This window comes from Lygodium microphyllum, chromosome 28 (assembly GCF_053477565.2).
Source record: "Lygodium microphyllum isolate KBCC chromosome 28, Lygodium_microphyllum_v1.1.10, whole genome shotgun sequence".
Lineage (NCBI taxonomy): Eukaryota > Viridiplantae > Streptophyta > Polypodiopsida > Schizaeales > Lygodiaceae > Lygodium > Lygodium microphyllum.
In genome coordinates this window covers 25,212,496-25,233,948 of record NC_141162.1, presented here as the reverse complement: position 1 = coordinate 25,233,948, position 21,453 = coordinate 25,212,496, and the positions used below count along the sequence as shown (strand labels likewise).

The following is a 21,453-nucleotide window of genomic DNA, read 5'->3' as shown; positions in this document are numbered from 1 at the left end:
TGAGTTGACATGCTTTATAGATGTCTCAAGATAGCTTCAGGCGTGGAAGGTCCTCAACTATCCGTGGACGCAATAACTCACAAAGAGAGTCGTATCCAAGTTGTCCCAAGGAAAAATGCCAAAGATGCTCATTGTTCGTGGGCTCGTGTGAAGCGGCTAAAGCCTAGAAGCAATGGAACTAAGTCTTGGCTGTCGGCTTGGAAAGGAACTAGGTCACCTGGTATAGGTCGCTAGGTTGTGTCTCGCCACGAGAAATTATTAAACTATTTTGAGAGTCAAGGACCTCGATTGTGGTAGCTGTAAAGAAAACTAGTGGTCCCAAGTCAACAAAATTGCCAAATGGATAACCCAAGCTGGGGGACATAGTATACATCTAGTGCGGTGAGATCCAAGCCCTAGTTAGTGGCAAATTGGGTGCAATTGTGAGCTTGAATCTTGAACAACGAGTTGTTCTTAACGCGGACTATCCAAGTTGTAGGGGCTCGGGAGATAAAAATGTTCGAGATGGGGATCATATTATGAGTAGCTTCACTACACACAATCCAAGGAGTAGTAGAAGTGCTCGGTTGTGACGAGTGAGCCTTTGTAGTCGCCTCATTGAGAGGCAACTCGTAGATATAGACGAGACTCACATCCTCAAATATCTCTAAGGAGACGATGTGGGTCTCTATAGACTAGTCAAGCATTGGCGTTTAGACCGATGTTGACTGTGATGGTTGACTGCTGGCAGTGTGGGTTTGGCTTTGTCACTGCTCCTGTTGAGAGTTGTCATTGCCGTGTCTCCCTTGCTGGGGATTGCCTGTTTGAGGGGTGGGGGTTTGAGTCTTGGGCTTTGGTGCTGTGGCTATTGGTCTTTGTGACTGATACCCATTGTGTCAAAGTGGGGAGTCTTTTAACAATGCCGACAATACCTATTCTTCTTAGGCACATTTTGCTACTCAGGTTTTAGAGAGGATTGGGGATTCCCTTGGGTCTGGCGAGCTTGGTTTTGGTTTTGAGTTTGCTTTTCCAATTTTGATTGGAGTTTTGAGTTTGCTTGCCCTTCCTTCTCCTGCTGCCCCTTTTGAGAAGGAGTAATGAGAGCCTCCTATGTGGAAGTCATACCATGAAATTGATTGAACAACCAAGTGTAACACATTAGCTGCTACTCAAATTCATAGAATGTAGCTATAGAGGGTTGTGAGATCACCTGTTGCACAAAGTGGAAGTATTTTTGTGGTAGCTTGTTAAGGAATAATGTGACTTGATCATTAGAGGACTTGGGATCTCTCGTGGTAGAGAACTTGGTGATTGCTGATACTCAACCAACTTGACTTTCAAGTCATCTCGATGAGCAATTTTCAAAGTTTTGAAGCTTATGGTTAAGATTTATGTGACGGGTCCCATCTTGAGCCGCATAGTGGTCAGTCAAGTGTGTCCAATGCTTTGTGCTAAGTCAAAATGCTAAAGCTGAGAATGAAACTCATGTAATAAGTCTCGCACAACTTGACAATAGCGGAGGTATTTCTAGCCTTCCACGAGCAGACAACCTTGTATGAAACAAGTGTGGAATTGGGTTGGTTTTCCAACCCTTCTAGAATATCCCATAGGTTGTGGGAGTCAAGAATGTCTCATTAGATTGGACCAAGTAGTGTAGTTTGACCCCTAAAAATGAGTCTTGTCAATGAAGGCATGCTTGATTGATGATGAGGAAGAACCATAAGGTGTTTGATAGGTGGGGTAAGTAGGATAGTGTGGATAAGGAGGAGGAAGAGGAGAAGGTGGATAGGCAGAAACAGGTTGTAAGTGTCCAATGGATGTTGATTGATGCGGAGACACTAGAATATGAATGTTTCCATAAGGTGCCGGTGGAGGTGGAGGTGGAGGTGGACCCTTGAAACCAGCCTTACTTCTCCGATAGGGTGGTTTAACCTGATTAAGCACTTAATTATAGCAATCAGCAAATGAACATAAACCGAAATGCTCACTTTACCTTCATAAACTTGGACAGTGGACACCCTGTTGGCTCCAAAAACTGGCGCCCCTTTTGGTATTTCTTTAATTTCAATTTCTGATGGATAAATTACAAGCCGAGATTTCACGATCTCCTTGGCTGATTCAAAAGCCCCTTGCTGTTCCAATAATCAGCAAAGCATTCGGGCAAATTACCTCTTGATTTTCACCTAGGACTTGCTCTAATGGAACCCCAACTAGTCAAATGCTGCCCTAAATTCACAATAGATGGGCTGGCATCTGAAATCCTCACAATTCCACGAATTTCCGGTGCTGATTTCAGTGCACAATGCCTTTGACTGATGGCACGGGTCCCAAGGTGGCTGCTAAACCCTAATTACTGCTGTAATTTAGGGTTTACAGCAGTAAACTCTTTGTTGTCCACCAAATTTGGCTGTACTTTGCTACGAGTGGCTGAGAATTGCTGAGAATGTGTGAGCATAGACTGGAGGAGATGAGAGAATGCTGTAGAAAGAGAGAAAATCAGTTGAAATGTATCTTTTGATTTGTTGCTCTGATGACGAATCTGATGGCACCAATAGGTTCGGGGGGGGGGGGGGGGGGGTAAAACACCAGCTTGGCTGGCGAGCCCTCCTCTTCTATCGCGGCCTCTCTTGAGGCGGAAGAGAAATCCTGCTGTCCCCCTGTCCTGTCGCGGCGCGCGAACAGTCGTCGTCGCCCCTCAGAGCCAAACCTGATCACCTCCTCTCCCTCTACCAAGCTCCGAACGGCTGCCATTCAGCTTCCACCACCCTTCAACAGCCTTCTCCCTAGTTGCATGGGAAAGTTTTGCCAAGTGGCAGCCTTCCTAATGCATTTTCAGCCATTAAATTAATTTTTCAAAATTAATTTTCAGCCATTAAATTAAATTTTCAAAATTAATTAATTCTTAAAATTAATTTCAGCCCTTTTGACCCTGCCCAAAATTAAACATGCCCATCTGTAATGACATTGGCTAGGCCATTTGCAACTTGGAGTGGTTCCCAACTTCTGTTGACCCTTAGACTAGCATTAATTAATTAATGCTAGTCCCTAGTGTCATCACTGACACTTAATTCCAAACAATTATCCTAGGGTCCATCCCGGCACCAAATGACGACCAAAACCTAGTTGGCATAACTTAACACAACTTTTGCCTTTAACACCCACAGTATCCTCGAGGTCCTTGGCTCGTTCCCATGAAATAACTGCCATGTGCATCACATGTGCTAAACAACCTTGCACATTTGGTTAATAACTTAATCAAATGTTACTAGCAAGATTAAAGCATCTCAAAATTTCACGTCCCCGTGACAACCCCCCGATGTGATGTGTGATGATATGTGAGATGCACTTAATGGATATGTGAATGAAGGTTCAATGAAAGAAGAGGGAGGGATGGATGGGAGATTAAGTGGATTTATGAATGCAAATATGGGAAATGTTTTAGATTTCTTTTGTCCATTAAATATATTGAATTGAAATGAAGAAAGTGACTATTCACCTTCAAAATGACCTTGAGATGAAGAAACGAAAGAAAAAGAAAAGGGAAAACTTATAGGTGGAGGAATTAACCTTTTGTACTCTTTATCTCTCTTAGAGTTCAAAAACAAAAGTGTTCTTTGAAACTAATGAATCAATATCTTGACTGCATGGTTCCTTCTTTTATGAGAATCAACAAAATCTTGCGGAAAAGAGGAAGTAGAATCAAAGGATTGAGAAGTATGAAATTGCGTATCTAGCATAAGAGTAAATGAGGGTAGAGATTTGAATGGCATAGATTAGAGAGGTAAAGAAATGAATGCTGTGGATATAGATGGAAGAGAGATGGATGGTTTGTACTCGATGCTTGTTTTCATAGCAGGATGGCCAATCCCATGTGGAGCTTTCATCCTTCTTGTAAAATCATTAGATTGGTGCACTGAATCTAAAGGGAAAAGTTGAAAACTGAAATTTACCTTTTTTAGGAAGTTGTTGAGCCCGATACATGAGGATGATGTTGTACTTAGCTCATGAGATCTCATAGGATCTTTGGACTCCATGGTACTACGATGTTTCTTTGGCCACGTTGAAACTTTGCAAAGCAAGTTGTGAGACCCACTCCTTGTTTCTTGATGGATTTGGCTCGGGAGAATGAAGTGGTGATGCAGTGTTTGAAGTTATCTTTCCCTCTTGTTGTTCTTGCTTTTGCGTAGAGCTTTCAAATGAAAGGCCTAGGTTTCTTTGGAGACTACCTAGCTTTGATACCATGTAAAGAAATGCCCCAACACAGAAACAAAACTACAATCGTATGACAAAGGCTAAAGCACAAATTGATAAGAGAACATAATTAGGGTTAGGGTAACTTGAGACAATGAACACAATGAATAATTTGAAATGGATGAATCTGAATAATACAATGCTCATGCAACACACACACTATGTAGTGAATGATACTGAACCTCGCAACTCTCGTGTCTCAAGGATTGAGGTAGAGGTAATGAGTTGGAGAGTGTCATACTTTGACGAATCTCGAAATGTAGCAAGGTAGCCTCCGAAAACGTCTGACAACAGTAAATGTAGTAGTGTAGATGCTGGATTTGTATCAGATGGGCAAAGAAGAGAGAAAATTTGCAATGCAACAAGTTGAAGATGATGTGGCAGTTTAAACAACAACAATAGATTGAAACGCAACCCTAGATTGCCCTCCATGAACGGGGTGTGGACAGGGAAGCTCTAGCACTTGAAATATGCAAAAACGAGATTAGAGCGAGTGGAAGGGTAAGCTATCTATTTATAGAAAGTTTGGGGCCTCCTAAATTAGGGTTTACATGTGGGACGATGAAACTCTCTTGAATCGCGTTTGTTTAAAATAAATGGTTAAGATTCACTACTTAACTTGAGTTTTGGGGCTATTTAATTAAGGCTAATGATAATTTAGCTCAACAATTATTTGTATTGTTCTCTTCTTCTTTTTCCAAAAGAAGAAGATACCTCAATGCATTTACATTCACTTTATATTGATATTTATCAAAGTTGTAGGCTATGGCAATGGGAGGATTGCTTAGAATAATTTGGAAGTGCTTGAGCAGTGCCCCACGTGAGTTGTTTGAAAGAATGACTAGGGCAAAGGTGAATTGATAGTTCCAATTAAGGAAGTCTTGTAGATTGAGGATACATTTCACTCAAATTGAATCAGTTTTCTTGATCATGGGATTGAATAATCCCCTTGGACTGTTTATCTTAAGTTTTTTGGTCAAGTGGAAGAACTGCTCAGGGGCGGAGGTTACTGGGAAGTTAGTATGTTCATTGAAGAGTCGTTTTCCCCACTTCATTCATGAGGATATTGCTAAGGACAACAATCGTTTATAAGGAGGGAAGAGTTACCTCCTTAGAGATTTAGATGGGTACTAGTAGCGTTGGTCAAAATGGTCATGAAGTGACCAAGTACAAATGTACTAAGGACACTTCAAGGTTAGGGCAGCTAAGGCTTATTTCTTGGACTCAGGGCCCTATTGTGCACATCATTGTGTGATCACGACTCTTGGACTCTTGGTTTGTAGGCCGACATGTCTGTACATTTGGATAGTCTAGACTGGTGGTATGGGACACCGGCTCTTAGTACGTGGTCGTGACCCAGTTTGTTGCTAGTTCCCAAGCTCCAAGGTGAGCCCATTTGGCTTTATGGCTGGGAGATGAGTTTGATATCCAGCAACCATATATTTGTGGATATAGCTGTCAGAGTGCAGCAGTGCGGAAGCGTAGGACTGAGAGAGAGAGAAGAGAGAAGAGAGAGAAAGAGAGTGGAAGATGAAGATCCGCTGTATAAAGTGTGCTGTATACAAAGATATGCAGATATGTACACGGGCACAGTGCGCTGGACTGCGTGTCTCCACCTCGACGATGCAACCTGCTGTTCACCTCGAAGTCCGCTGCAGTTTGCACTGTCTCCTGTCAGAAATCTGCGAATAGAGACGGAATCTGCGCGTGCCACTAGTCTGTAATCTGCGAGTAGAAAAGTGTGGGAGACTACTGAAAAACTCAGCTATAAATAGCCAGAATCTGGGCGCCAGAAAAGACCTGTCAATGCAGCCGACTGACAGGACAGGTTGAAGTGCCACGTGGCAGCCCGACTGCACCTGGACAGTAACTGTCCGACTGCACCTGGACAGGGTCTCTGACTGCTAACATCCCCTCTCAGAGCCTGGGCAGGGCAGAGGCCTGAGGGATCTGGAATGTCTCCGAAGTAGAGCTTGGGGAAGTGCCTTCGTAAACTAATCTGCAAGATTGTCCTCCGTCTTGTAGTACTCCATAGTGATGGTCTCATCCAGAAGCTTCTCTCGGATGAAGTGGTATTGGATCTCTATGTGCTTCGTCCGGGCATGAAAAACAGGATTCCGTGCCAAGGCAATGCAACTCTCATTGTCACATTGCAGCAAAGTAGGATGAGTCTGGGGGCAACCAAGCTCCTCCAACAATCTCCGAAGGCACACGGCCTCACATGTGGTGGAAGACGCGGCCCGATACTCCGCCTCAGTAGACGAAAGGGCTACCGTGGGCTGCTTCTTGCTACTCCATGAGATAACACCTGCACCCAAGGTAAAACAGTAACCTGTAGTAGACCGCCTGTGGTCCACATCACCGGCCCAATCCGAGTCGCTCCAACCTGCAAGTATAAGATCCGAATCATTTGTGCCTGCTGGATAATGAATCCCTAAATCAGATATCCCCCTTGAATACCGAAGTATCCTCTGAGCAGCCTGCCAATGCACCGTCTGAGGTTCACTCATAAACCCTGCCAAGAGCCCAACAGCAAAACAAAGATCAACATGAGTGTTGAGGAGCCAAATCAATGATCCAATCAACTGACGATAGCGGGAAGCATCCGCCATGGGAGAAGCTCAATGGGAAGTGGCCTTCCAGTTCGGATCCATAGGAGTAGAAAGGGTCCGACAATCCTCCATCGCAAAAGAAACCAAGAGCTCTTGTACATATCTCTGCTGAGAGATGAAGATCCCCCTCTGAGATTGATAAATCTCATGGCCCAAAAAGAAATGGAGAATACCCAAGTCCGTCTTCTCGAACGTCCGATGTAAAGCTGACTTCGTCTCTTGGACCTGCTGTGCATGATCACCTGTGACAATTAAATCATCAACATACAACACGAAAAGCACACAACCATGCTCGGAAGTGTGAACATAAAGCTGCGGATCGGCCTTTGAACGCCGATATTCCTACTGTGACTGAAGTAACGAATCAATCTTCTCGTTCCATGCACGCGGAGCCTGCTTGAGGTCATACAAGGCCTTTTTCAACATGTAGACTTTCCCATCTGAAGATCCAAAGCCAGGAGGCTGCTCGACATAGATCTCCTCCTTCAAATCACCATTGAGGAAGGCTGACTTCACACCCAACTGGTAGACAAGCCATCGCCTATGGCCAGCCAAGGCAAGAACAGCTCGAATAGTCGCCATACGAGTAGTGGGGGCAAAAGTATCATGACAATCAATCCCTGGGCACTGTGCAAAACCTTTAGCAACAAGGCGAGCCTTGTGCTTGTCCAAAGAACCATCGCTAAGGTATTTGGTCTTGAAGACCCATTTGACGTCAATCACCTTCTTATTCGGGGGGCGTGGCACAAGTGACCAAGTGCCATTCCTCTCAATAGCCTCCAACTCGGCTTCCATAGCTTTCTTCCATGGTGCGGACTGTAAAGCCTCCTTCACAGAGGTGGGCTCTCGATCCTGCATAACACGGGTCATCAAACAATAGTTAGAGCAAACAAGCTCCGTAGAATGTGCCTGGTGCCTCTGTGACCGCCGTGGACCATCCTGCGGTCCCCACTCCTCAGGAACCCCCTCGATCCCTGAATCACGGAGTGTGTCACGGGCCCAACGAGGAGGCCGGATCTCCCCTCGTCTCTCTCCATCAGCTGAAGACTCTGGGATATCCACTGGTGGTAACTCCTCGGGGGTGACCGGTGGAACAGTAGACTCTGTGTCAGAAACAGAATCGGAATCAAAAGGCACGGGCTCCAAAGGAACTGTAGCAGGAGTCCAACTCTCCCCTGGATCTCCAAGAACGGGATGCTCCTCACCCGTTGATATGGCCGGAACCTCCACAAACTGCACATCTCAACTAGTGTACACATCCGGCTTGACAGGATCATACAATCGATAGCCTTGGGATTGGGAGCTGTAGCCAACAAATACCTGTCTTTGGGAAGCTGCTTCAAATTTATCACGGTGAGCCTTGGGAATGTGAACATAGGCATCACACCCAAAGACCCGAAAATAAGAAACATCGGGCTTAGTCCCAAAGTAAGCCTCAAAAGGTGTCATCCCATCAACGGCCGAAGTGGGGGATTGATTAAGGATGTGGACTGCAGTAGCCACAGTCTCGGCCCACAGAAACTGAGGTGTCTGTCTGTGCTCCATCATGGTGCGTGCCATTTTCTCGATCACACTGCGGTTTTTCCGTTCAAGAATGCCATTTTCTTGAGGAGTGTTGGTATTAGCAAACTCCTGGTGAATACCTTTATCTGCACAAAAACGAGCAAACTCATTAGAAACAAATTGACCACCCTTGTCGGATCGCAAGGTCTTCAATCTCCGGTCTGATCGATTCTCCTCAAAGAGAAGCCAATCCTTGAAGTGGGAGAAAGCTTCTGACTTCAATGCCAAGAAATAGGCCATGTCATCCTGCTGTAGTCATCTACGATCAACATGAAGTACGAGCTCCCTCGCAAGGACTCGTTCCTCATAGGGCCACAAAGATCCGTAGATACAAGCTCCATCGGTGAAGTAGACCGCCGCGAAGCTTGATGAGGAATGGCATTCCTATGCTGCTTCCCACGAATGCAGGAGACGCATGGCTACTGGATCACCACTATATCCAGCAACCCTCGAACAAGCTGTCCACATGACGCCCTCCGAAGATAATCATAGTTGAGGTGACCAAACCGAGCATGCCATAACTCTGACTGTGTGTGAGAGGTAAGAAGAAGAGTAGAGAGGGTGGTGGAAGACTTCAATTTATAGATGCTGTTCTCCTCATATCCGGATGATAGAATCTGCCTTGACCCACGATCAAGGACTCCCACCAAATCACTGTCAAACTCCACCAAAAGTCCAAGGGAGCAAATCTTATGAACTGACAGTAGATGATACCCTAAACCTGGTACATGCAAGACCTTTGAGGTATGGGTACCACCACGTCCATCTGGAATAAGCTGCATCTTATCCCGTCCTGCAATAGACACTGAAGAGCTATCTCCAATGAGAATCTGCCCACGCGAGGGCTGCAATTGGGCAACACCATCTGATGAAGGAGTCATGTGCCGGGAGGCACCACTATCAACGATCCACTCTCGAGTCTGGGGAGCCGTCATCCCAGCATCAAAAGCATTCGGTGAAGAGTCCTCAATGACAGCTAGATGAAGAAATGCAGCTGATGAGGGTGCAACCACCGCTCGAGAATCCTTCGTGTCCTTCTTATTGGTGTCCTTCTTGTCTTTGTCAGGGCAATCCTTCTTCCAATGGCCAGTCTTTCCACAAATATGGCATGTGGATTCTTTGTCCTTGTCCTTGTCCTTCTTTGACTTGTTATCCCCCTTCTTCTTCTTTTGGTCCTTCCCCTTCTTCTGAGAGGCTTGACCTGTCAATGCCTCTGACTTGGAAGCATTCTGTCCCTTAAGTTGTTCCTCTTGGTCCAAGACCATAGGGACCAACTCTTCCCACCGAAGAGTGGACTCCCGCCCCGAAGCAATAAGAGCGGAGTAGAAATTACCGAATCGTAGTGGCAACTGGGATAAGAGTGTGATCGCCATGTCTTCGGAGGAAATCGGCTTCCCCGCATTTTGAACCTGCATCTGAAGCTGTCTAAGCTTGTTGATGTGCTCGCGCAACGAAGAAGACTTGTTCACGGACAAGGTCCGCATCTGAACCTCCAAATAAACCTGCTTCATAAGGGTCATCCGGTTATACATGTGATCAAGCTTCAGCCATATCTCTCGAGCCACCGTCAAGTGCTTGATATGAGCTATCACGGTTGTAGTACAAGACAAAAAAAGAAAGGAACGAATCCTGGCATTCAGTTTGTCCCAATGAGACTAAGCCTTGGCCAACTCCGCACGAGCATCGGAAGAGAGTTTGGACTCATCTCTCACCGAGGGCCGGTCGATCTCCTCCTGTACAAGCTCCGCCAAATCATAGGACTCAAGGATGGCCAACATCATGACGCGCCAGATGTGGTAGTTGTTGCCATCAAGCTTTTAATCTGCGGGAAGAGTCGGTAAGACGGCGGGCACCTTCCGGTCCATAATCTTCTGGAACTCCAAGTCAATCTCGGTAGACATCTTCACCTCTAATGCCTTCACAAACGCAAAAGCAGCCCCCTTTGACTGTGAAAACTCAGCCTGCTAGGGCTCTTCCACGTCGTGAAACTTCTTCACCCGTCGGAGGCGATGAAAAAGCAAAACCTGCACTTGAAAGTTGAAAACTCAAACTTCCTCCTCGTCAAACAGCAGTAAACAGCAACAAATCCACCACCTGGACTCCTTTCCTGCGTGCCCACGCTTGCTTCAGCCTTGTTCCGAGGCGCAGCCCTCCTGCCTGCCGTCAAACACTGAAAACGCAGCCTTGTGTCGCGATAGAAACTCCTCTTCAGGTTGGTTCTGCACTTAGTCAGCCCTTCAACACCGCTCTGATACCATGTCAGAGTGCAGCAGTGCGGAAGCGTAGGACTGAGGGAGAGAGAACACAGAGAGAGAAGAGAGAGAGAGAGACAGTGGAAGATGAAGATCCGCTGTATAAAGTGTGCTGTATACAAAGATATGCAGATATGTACACGGGCGCAGTGCGCTGGACTGCGTGTCTCCACCTCGACGATGCAACCTGCTGTTCACCTCGAAGTCCGCTGCAGTCTGCACTGTCTCCTGTCAGAAATCTGCGAACAGAGACGAAATCTGCGCGTGCCACTAGTCTGTAATCTGCGAGCAGAAAAGTGTGGGAGACTACTGGAAAACTCGGCTATAAATAGCTAGAATCTGGGCGCCAGAAAAGACCTGTCGCGACTGATAGGACAGGTCGGACTGCCACGTGGCAGTCCGACTGCACCTGGACAGGGTCTCTGACTGCTAACAATAGCTTGTGTTGGTCTCATGGGCGAGTTGGATCCTAGGTGGACGTTTCAATTATAGTTTCTTATATCCTTCTATCCCGAGTATAGTGAGCCTATCAAGCAACCCACACGGCTCCTTGTAGCAATAGGCCACACATTCCCTAGGTTTCTTTCATGCAAGGCAGCTCTTTTCCAACATTGACAGACAGCCTTTGGGTTGGGCAGACATTTGCAAATCCAAGTGATCATTTTTGGCATGTGCATAGCAAGTCACCCATTGGGCAGGTCGGCTGCAGGTCAACCCTTCTTGAACAGCAAGTCCTCAAATTTCCTCTCTTTATTGAGAATGGTAGGGCTTGTGGCGAGGAATACAAAGTGTGTACAACAAACATTGTGACGTAGAACTCACAAACAAAGAAGAAGAATGAATTTGCGAACTTTGAATCATGCTGAATGAATCAAGTTGATACAATGAAGTGAGCCTTAGGATGACTTTGTCTCTAGGATACGTCCTAAGGTGAGTGTGTTGAGCTAAAATATGCATTCCTTGCTGAATAGCCTCTTAAATAGCCCCAAAATACACTAAGAAAATGCTCTTTTAGAGTAAAAACCCTACAACAGGGAGTGATTCGAGCATAGAAACATGAAACGGGGAATGGGAATGGGGAATGGGGACGGGGACGGGGATGGGAATGCCAAACCTAGGGAACGGGGACGTGGGAATGGGAACGGCATTTAAAAAATTAAAATTCATGAAAAATAATTTAATATTTCACTCATAATCCATGTGGACTTCCGAGCGTTAAAACTTAAAACCAAGGTATATAATCCACAAGGACAAATCATTTTAAGTTTTAACTTTAAGATATCATACATCATTCTAAAACTACTCATTAGAAATTGAATTGTAACTTACAAGGCTCAAGAGCTAAGCTATTCAATTATAAATAATAAAATGCATAATACATATGCCATAAATGATAAAACAACGAACAATGAACTAACTAAGACTACAAATATAAAGTCTAATCTCTAAATTGAAGCAAAATGTGGCATGCCAAAATAGCCCAAAGAGTAACCGCAAGACTCAAGTACAAATATAATATCGGCATGGCACAACAACCCAAGTGTCTCACTGTCATCAATGATCATAATATCATATACACTGTACATGTGTTATGTATCATGAGACTCATGATAAGTAAACTAAATCAAAGGTCATGATCATGATCTGAGGTTGCTCTAGCTACTCTTGAAGTGCCAGCCTTATCATCATGTGTACCATGAATTGGTGCATCTCCCTCAACATGAGCATGTGTCTCCTCTTCTTGCTGCATTTCCCACTCTGTGAATGGATCGGGCTTTGTTGTCATACTGTTACATAACATCCTCAAATTAGCACTAACGAATACTAGATCGTTTGTCCTCTCCACACTAAGACAGTTCCTCTTCTTTGAAGCAATGTGAACGTATGTACTCCACAATTACTCCAAACAAGAGGAGCTAACTGACTGACGCAAAATACGGATGTCTAGATGTTGCAACTTAGGACCATCCAAACCATAGTCCTCCCACCACAAAGCTGTCCCAATCTTACATCGATCCTCCTATGCATCCCCACAACTAAAAGAACCTTGAAAGGTCCTATAACATGAAAGCTGATCTCTGATCTTTCGTCTAGTGCCATGATCAGGCACTAGACGAGACAATATAAGTCTCCATGCATCCATAACCTCAGTGTCATTCTCCTAACCCTTGCCCTAGAACTCAGGATCCACAATAAATTCAGCTGCATGCATGGGTGAGCTATAGAAGTTTACCTCATCACAACTAAATGATGTATCTCCTCATATGCCTCATCATTTGGTGCCAACTTCTGCAACTTTTCATTCAGCCTATCTATAGTCCCATATATCTTGCCAATGCAAGGTTGCATAGTATCCATAACCCTCAATAAATGCACAATAGGTGATACCATAGCATCTATCCGCTTTACATCATCCCAAAAAGTGGAGTTATTTGCTTTCTCCAAGCATCAGATACCTGTAGGAGTATCTGCCAATGTTGATGAGGTGAACTCATCACTAAGAAATAACTACCACAAGGCACCACTACATTCTTTTAATCTGCCTAGCATCAAGAAGTTAAAGGCAAATCTAGTATCAGAGTATTTTAAAAGTGTCTTCTTCAACCGCAAAGAGAAGTGATGGCGAAGAAACTGGTGATTCAAAACAAAGCTAACAATTTGAGCTCCTTGCTCTATGATAGGTGCAACCCATGACAGGTTACCTATATCCTTTAGTAGGTTGTTCAAGCAATGAGCCATACAATATGAAACTGTGATATGCGGATAATATCCTTGGATAATAGCACCTGCTGCTCTATTTGCGGGCTCTCTATCTGCAACAAATCCCACAGCATGCTCTAGGCCAATAAGCTCAAAACCTGTAACCCACTCTGCTGCAAGTAGATCTGCTGACTTTTCCTGTCTCTGATGCATCATGTGAAGATATGAAATACATTTCCCCACGAGAATAAGCCACCATACCATGAATGGATTGCTTGTGTGTATCACTCCAACCATTAGCAATCAAGGAAACTCCATTTTTAGTCCACATGCTCTTTCTAGTCACTACTGCTTGCTCAACAAGGCGCTTTTCCTTGTCGAGCAAAGTGGTGCGTAAGGGCTCTGATGATGGAGGTACATACGAAGGGCCATATTGACAAATCTTCTTGCACATCAATTTAAAATACTTTGACCTGGTTGCACGAAATTGAATGTGGTCATGATAAAAAAAGCGTGCCACTGATATATCCACCTCTTCCTTCTTCTTGGGATCCTAGCTAACATCAAGTGTGCTCTGTTTATGTGCAACATGTGGCGTTGTTGATGCCATGGCCGATGCAATGCCTGTAATAGGGGTGGAGGTAGCACTTCCTGATACCGACCTTGCTCTAGATACATCTGATGGGGATGGTGCTACAAAAGTTGCAGGGTCAACTTCAACACATCATGGTCTAGATGCAAGATAAGCTTGTTGACCTGCTACACGGTCACAAAGCTCCCTTTGCTTCTCCAAGGTCACATTCAGACAAAACTGTATCTCTGAATTTGGCTCATGTAGGAGATGAGCTCGGACCTGATTATGCATAAATATTAAAATGGAATAAGTGGCAATTGGTATTCCATATTCTAATATTTAATTAACTTTGAAAAATTAAAATAAATAAAAATTCGAAATACAAAAGCTCGGCTCAATGGATTACCTTGTTTGCTCCACTTGTTCGCTTGTATGGGCCAAGCTTGCAAGTCCATGGTCGAGATCCTCCACCACTCAATGGGCAGTCATCATTTACTTCTTCCCACCATGACCAATCATTGGACCTTCTTCCTCGACCACCAACTCGACGAGCGGGGCGAGAAGATGAAGCCATTTCAGGCTGAAAATTGAAGGCTCAAGAGTCAAGAGAAGGAAAAATTGAAGGCTCAAGATGAAGCCATTTCAGGTTGAAAATTGAAGGCTCGAGAGAAGGGTGAAGGCTCAAGAGTCAAGACACTGAAGAGTCGAGAGAGAAGGGAAAAGGAGAGAAAGGAGAAGAAGAAGAGAAGAGGAGAAGAATGGAGAACTTGGAACTTGGAGAAGAAGAAAGACTCAAGAGAAGAGGGGAAGAAGAAAGAGAAGGGAGAAGGTCGAAGGAAGAAGGATGAAGAGAAGGGAGAAGTGAAGAGAAGGAAGAAGGAAGAAGAGAAGGAAGAGAAAGAAGAAGAAAGAAGAGAGGTTGGAGGCAGGAGGAGACGGGGCACTGGCTGTTAGCGGTTGGGACTGGCGCAACGGAACAGGGAACGGGGGGCGCTGCGGACTGGTCATGGGGACAGGAACAACGGGCAGACAATCTCGAGTGGGAGTAGCACGTAGGAGCCAGGCGAAACGCGCTGTCGCAGATGATCCGGGCAGGAGCAGCGCCCGGTTGACGGTAAGTGGTGCCACGTGGCGTTCCCTGTCCCGTTTCAGATAGGGAATGTAGCAAACGGGATAGGGAATGTTCCACCAATTTGGAATGCGTCCCATGACGGCTTTGTGCCGGGGATGGTAGTTCCACGTGTCGAGGGGACCGTTCCGGCCGTTTTCTGTCACTATGGGTTCGAGAGAGTGTTCCCTGTTTGAAACGGGACAAGGAACGTTCCACCATTTGGAACGCGTCCCACGATGGCTTCGTGCGGGGGATGGCGATTCCACGTGCCAGGGGGACTGTTCCGGCCGTTTCTTGTCACTATGGGCTCGAGAGAGTTCAGTGGAAACCCTAATTTTTGGGCTGCCCTTCCACATCTATGAATAGATAGGCTGCCCCTATTCAGCTTTATTCCATCTGTGTAGGTTTCACACTCTCCAGTGCAGGTTTCAGCCATCAGTCTACCTCCACGTGGCTGTCCAGCCCTCGCGAGTGCTGCCACCTCTCCCTCCAGCTTCGCAGCGCCTTGGCGCCTTATTCCAGCTGTCCCCCACTGTCAGGCGCCATCTCCCAGGCTATGTTTGGCCTCTAGCTGCCATCGCCAGCATCTCCAACATCAGGCGACATCCTACAGCCTGTGTTTGCATCCTTTTGGAGCCGCTTGGTGTCATATCGCCACTCTGCAGCTGTCACCTTTGTCTTTGGTAGCCCCTGGTGTCAGCGTTTTGCAGTTTCCTCTCTCTTCACACTTTGACTGGTGGTCACAGACTTGGGATCCGTCTCCGGTGGACATCACACTCTGACATTGCTCTGCCCTTGAGCACACTGTACACTCTTACATTCATTTACATCATTCATTCACTTCAGAGTTGTGTTCTCTCTCTCCCTTCTTCTGTTTGTGTTTGAGTTTTGAGTTTTGCGTTTAGGGTTTGAGTTTTGCCCTCTGTGTCTGTGTCTTTCTCTTTGTGTTTCTGTCGTAGTCGTACACTCTGTGTGTCCTCAGTGTAAACCCTAGCAGTTTTCTTCAGAGTGGAGCTTGGAGATAACTGCATTGACTTAGCTGATCAAGCAGAGACACTTGTGAAGAAATGCTTCATGGAGGGAGCGAAGCACAGTTCTCCAAGTAGGGCAATGTTGGAGAAGACCCATGAAGGACAACAACGGAGAGAGTGAAACACACTTCTTGAGGGTTGTTGATGAACAAGGAGATGATGACTAGCAGTCCAAGTGCCCTCTCAAGCCAAAAGATGAACAAGGTGGCTTGCTAAATACTGAAACGTAGCCATAGCTGATAGAATTATGTTTCGATCAGCAAATGCAAGGCCAGCTAAAGTAGTAAACTACTAAGGAGCCATGCGTGGAGCTGGGCGGCTGCTTAGACTGCAAAACGCAGGTCTTCACAGCAAATATATCAAGTTGCCAGTATGAAGATGTGATCACCTGACTGTAGAAGGTGGTCTGGCAGCAAAATGCACTTTAGCTGACGATGGTGATGATGAGAGACAATTGGGCGGCTGCTGTAGATGCACAAAATGCAAGGCAGAAGGCAGCAACCATGTTGGTTAAAAACACAAGTTGGGCACCATCTCCAAACAGGGCAGCAGCTTGGTGGCACCAACAGATCACAATGGCAGCTCCAGCTGAGGTGGGTGGCAGAATATCAGCTTCAGATGGCAACAAACAAGCCACCCTTGCAAGGTAGTGTTACAAATGCCCCGAGCAACGAAATATGCTCAACAATTATAATATTTGTTTGCTTTTGAGGATTAATATTTCAAGAAATGGAAAAAACAAATACTTAAAGATGCGCGCCCCCCCTAGCACGGCCTGCCAAAAAAAAAAAAAAAAACCGTGGAGGCCCCGTGCCTCCATGACCAAAGGAATGTATTTTTGCTCAACCCAAGTCCTTTAGGAAAGAGCTCAGCTACAATCAACTTAAGAGTGAGGAGTAGTAGTTTCACTCTCATAAAATCATGTAAAGATGTAAATGCACACGTGCATCACTTATTAGGCAATAAAGACAATTGATTTCCTTACAAGATGAGAGTAGAAAGAGAGAAAACTTGTTAGCTTGTATTTTGTTAGTTTGCTGTCTCTCGGTTGTGAGCTTTGTCAGAGTCTGATGATGAGAGGAGCTCTGATTGTTTCAGCACATTCTGTTTGTGTGCATTTCTTTCTTAGTGAGTCGAGGGTGTGTTCACACTGGCATCAGCATACTTTTTCTTTTTCAGTGGTTGGTAGTGTACACTTAGTGCCAAATTATGGGCAGCCTATTCAGATGATTGCGAGAGGATTTTTGATTATTTTATTTGCTGGTCGGCCAACATTTAATGTGGCTAACTGCAGCATAATTTTTGTCCATGTCTAGTCAGCCAGCTTTGGGCTGATTGCCCTCCATACCTTGCAAATCATTGTCTTCTTTCAACACACTCTGTCTTTAGCTTTTCTACATCTCCGATGTTGCCACAGTCATTAGCTTGCTCTAGTGCCCTCACTAATGCTTTGGGTTGCATTTAGGGACTGATCAGTTTGCCATTGTATTCAGCTTTCCATTCAGGTTTAGTGCAGATTATCACTTCATTTTCTTCTCTCTTGCTCTCTCTCTTGCTTCTCTTTCCTGTAGGTGACCCACTCATGTGATCAATGCAGTTGTCATAGACCAACACTCTTTTTGCTAATGATTTCTTGTGTGCCTAGTTCTTCAATGGACTAAATTCATTCCAACTGCTATGTTCTCAGTTGCTCTCACAAACCTTGACCAATGAGCTTTGAATCTGTTTTAATTACACACTCAAACTAGGGTGTCTTCAAGTATACAGAGCTGCAATCACTCCAATGTTGACCACCATGATATTGAGAAATGCATCCATGGTCTCTCATTGCTACCACATTGCAATCAATGAGTAATTTACACGAATCTAGTTACAGATCGATCCAATCCGTGGAACAAGGGCTCAGCCTTGGTTGTCCAACAATCTTAGAGCTTTTCCCTAATCACTACACCTTCAATTCATTGTCAAATTGAATTAATTCAGACCTGTAAACTTGGCGTCCATAACCCTAATATTTGGCATGCATTTCCCCTAAAATTGGATTTAATGCTTTTCTTGGCTGAAAAATCAGGCCTCCATGTTTGACTACATTTTCTTGATGTTTTTCCTAAATCTTCAATGATACGGTGACCAAAACAAGGGGAGAATTGGGGGTTTTGCTTGGAATGTCTTCAGCAAGCAATTCCACACCCAAAATGACCGATGTCTGCAAAAGCCTAGCCACTAATCTGCTGTAAAATAAAGCTTGCATAGCTTGAGAGAGAGAAAGGAGAAGAAAGAGATTGATTTCAGGTTGTGTCCAGCACCTCAGGATAGCTACAAAACACTCTCCTCTTGTTGTTCATTGTGAAACATCAATAAACATGCATCTCCTTTTATGGCAACAACTCTCTAAACTTGGGCTACTCCAAAAATAAGAGAGAAAGAGTGCCCAAAAATAGCCAAGATCAAGTTTCCAAGTGAATAACCATTGCTCCTTAATTAGATTATGATTTTGATTAAGGGCTTGTTGGAAAATGACAACCATCTATTAAGGAGAGAAAAAGAGACAATGAAAGTGTGTTAAAGCAAAAGAGTAGAGTGTACTTGGTGAAAGGAAAGAATGAGAATGAAAGGTACAAGATAGGTCTAAGATAGACCTCACTCTTACTCAACTAGAGTTAACTGACTCTAACTCCAACTCTAAGAGTGGTGATACAACTTATAACTTTAGTAGTGTTCACACTAAGAATTGAAAAAGAACTAAAGGCTAAAACATTGGGCATTGCCCATAGAGTTGGCAAATTCTAACACCTTCTTGCGGTGCCAATGTGGTAAAGTACAGGAAGGATCAATTACCAAAGGGTAACTAGTTTAGGGACTTGTGAAAAGTCTCAAACTTCTCATGAGGTAGTGCCTTGGTGAAAATGTTTGCAACATTTTCCTTTATAGAACTCATGATATAAATGCTAGTCATGAAAATGCTCCATATAGTGTTGGTCATGAGTAAAAATGCTACTAGTAATGCATGCGATATATAGGAAAATGTATCTTGGTATGGTTGGTAGTACATAAATCCCCATGCATAGTTGCAATGCCATGGTTCAAAGTATGCAAACAAGAATGTTTCCTTATGCATCTGGTGATCCTAGCATGTTAGGTAGACATGAGGGACTAGTCAACTGCATGCAATGTTGCATATTAGTTAAATTGGAATTGTAGCAATGTAAAACTATAAAGCATCGCAATGCTCAAGGGAAAGAAAGGTTAAAGGTAAAGTTTCCAGGAGACATTTGGTGAAGTTTCAAAATTATTCACCAATGGATGCAAAATGGATGGAAGAGGATGACTTGGTAGACCATCCTCAGTTGTTGCAACTTTACTGAGATCCCTTTTGGTTAAAAGCCGATTGTAGTTAGGGCTTAGTTAGGTTCAACTGAGTAGGGATCTGGAGCATTGCTTGATGCTCAAGGGGGAGGGGGTAGCAGTTCCACTCTGCTAGTTGTGGAGAGATCTTGTATGTAGTGGATCTTGGATGTATTTAACATGCATCCAAGGTACTATGCTGACATTTAGTTTGCCATGAGGTCACTACTTAGTATACTAGTCACTGTGAGATGTATACAAATTGATATGGTGGTTATTATGCCATTGAAACTGTACATTTGCATGAGTTTATGATTGGTTTGGCACGAGTTTTTGCCTCAGTTTAGAGACAAAATTTGGATCAATTTCAGCTCAATTTTTGATCAGTTCGAGAACCATTTATGGTCACTTTTGCAATTGGTTTTGTATCACATTTTGCAAACAGTTTGTGATTAGTTTGGGGTTGCATTTGTAGCAATTTGTGATCAGTTCTCAAATTAGTAAGTGATCAATTTATGATCAGAGTTGTTAGATGTGACATTTTTTAGCAGCTTTCGCTTATTAAATACCATATCTCGGCTGTGTAGCACCTTTTTCATGCTTGGAACCCAAACTCTATAGCCCATTTGACCTTCATCTCCATAATCCATGAAGTGTTGGGAATAAAGGGTCATCGTGTCTTTTATTATGTTCGTGTGTGAACGCACCCTTACACTTTGTACTTTATATATATTCAAAACCTAAAATGTGGTACACTAGTTATTGTACCAAACATCAAGTGTCGTGCTCACTCTCTTACTCTCTACTGCTCTCAACTCTCCACATCTGCACTCTTAGCTCAGCTCGCGACCATACCTTCACAACAAACTGGTATTAGAGCATACAAGTTGTTCACGTTTCCCAAAGCTAGTGACGGGCGTTAGGCCGCGTGATAGGTGAGCAAGAACTTCAAGCATCAGCTGTCAGTGTTTGATACGTGCAGAAGAGGTAGGTAGACTAGACGGGCATCAGCCATTATTGTTTGACATGTGTAGAAGAGACAGACAGACAAGACGGGTGGTAGGTCGCAAAAACTGCAAGTGACCTGGCTGCATGCGATCAAGTTGTAGGCGACACGCTGCAGGCGACCAGGCTGAGGCGACATGACAACAAGGCTGCGGACGTGACAGGCAGACACGCGACGACCAGACGAGCTACCTCATGTGGCAGGCGGTGACCTGTTGGACAGATCACGCTGGTCACGAACCTGGCCTGTTAGTTATCATTCTTTTTTCTTTTCCTTAACTTCTGCAGTCATTTTACCGAGCGTTGACACACAAAGGGACAAAATCAAAATTTGCCCAAGAGAATTGGGGCTTTTCTCGGATCTGGGGATTTTAATGTAGAAGCGGACAATCTGTCTCAGAAATTGCGAAATTAGTGCACAATTGCCTGCGAAATTTTGGGTGTTTTTTCACATTTCATTGAAATTTCTTCAGTTTCAATGAAATTTGTGTACACCGGACCCAAAAAAATTGGGGCTTTTGCAGAATTTCATCAATTTGTGCAAGAATTGCTTGCTACATGCATTTGGGTACTTGAATTGATGCAATTTGAACAGATTATCTTCTTAAAATTTGGGGCTTTTGACCCAAATTGTCAAATTTATACTCCAAAATGCCTTTGGATCAGAAATTGCAGTGAAATTTTGGGGATTTCAAATGTAATTGGTGGCTTGGTCTCTAATTGTGTCAGAAATTGCTTGAAGAGTGCTGCAAATGACATTTTTTAATTCTGAAAATTCATTTGCAGATCTGGAAATTTCTGTAATCTTGGGATTTTCATTGCTGGTTGGTACTCTTGTGCATTGTGGTTACTTGTGTCATATTTGGACTTGCCTTTGGTGATTGATTAGTCAAATTGGGGCTGCAAAGTATGGTTGGAAACAGTGACAGCAGTAATCTTTTGCACATTAAGAAGCTTGAGGGTGCCCATAATTCTGCCATGTGGCAAAAACAATGCTACAATGTCTTGGTGCAGAAAAAACATGTAAAGC

General features: G+C 44.3%; 1 protein-coding gene across 8 annotated transcripts in view; it reads left to right on the top strand.

Annotated features, from left to right (window-relative positions):
- The window catches only part of LOC148011260 (cyclin-H1-1-like), a 97,204-nt gene that overhangs the window by 5,410 nt on the left and 70,341 nt on the right, over nucleotides 1-21,453 (top strand). The gene's annotated exons all lie outside the window — the stretch shown is intronic.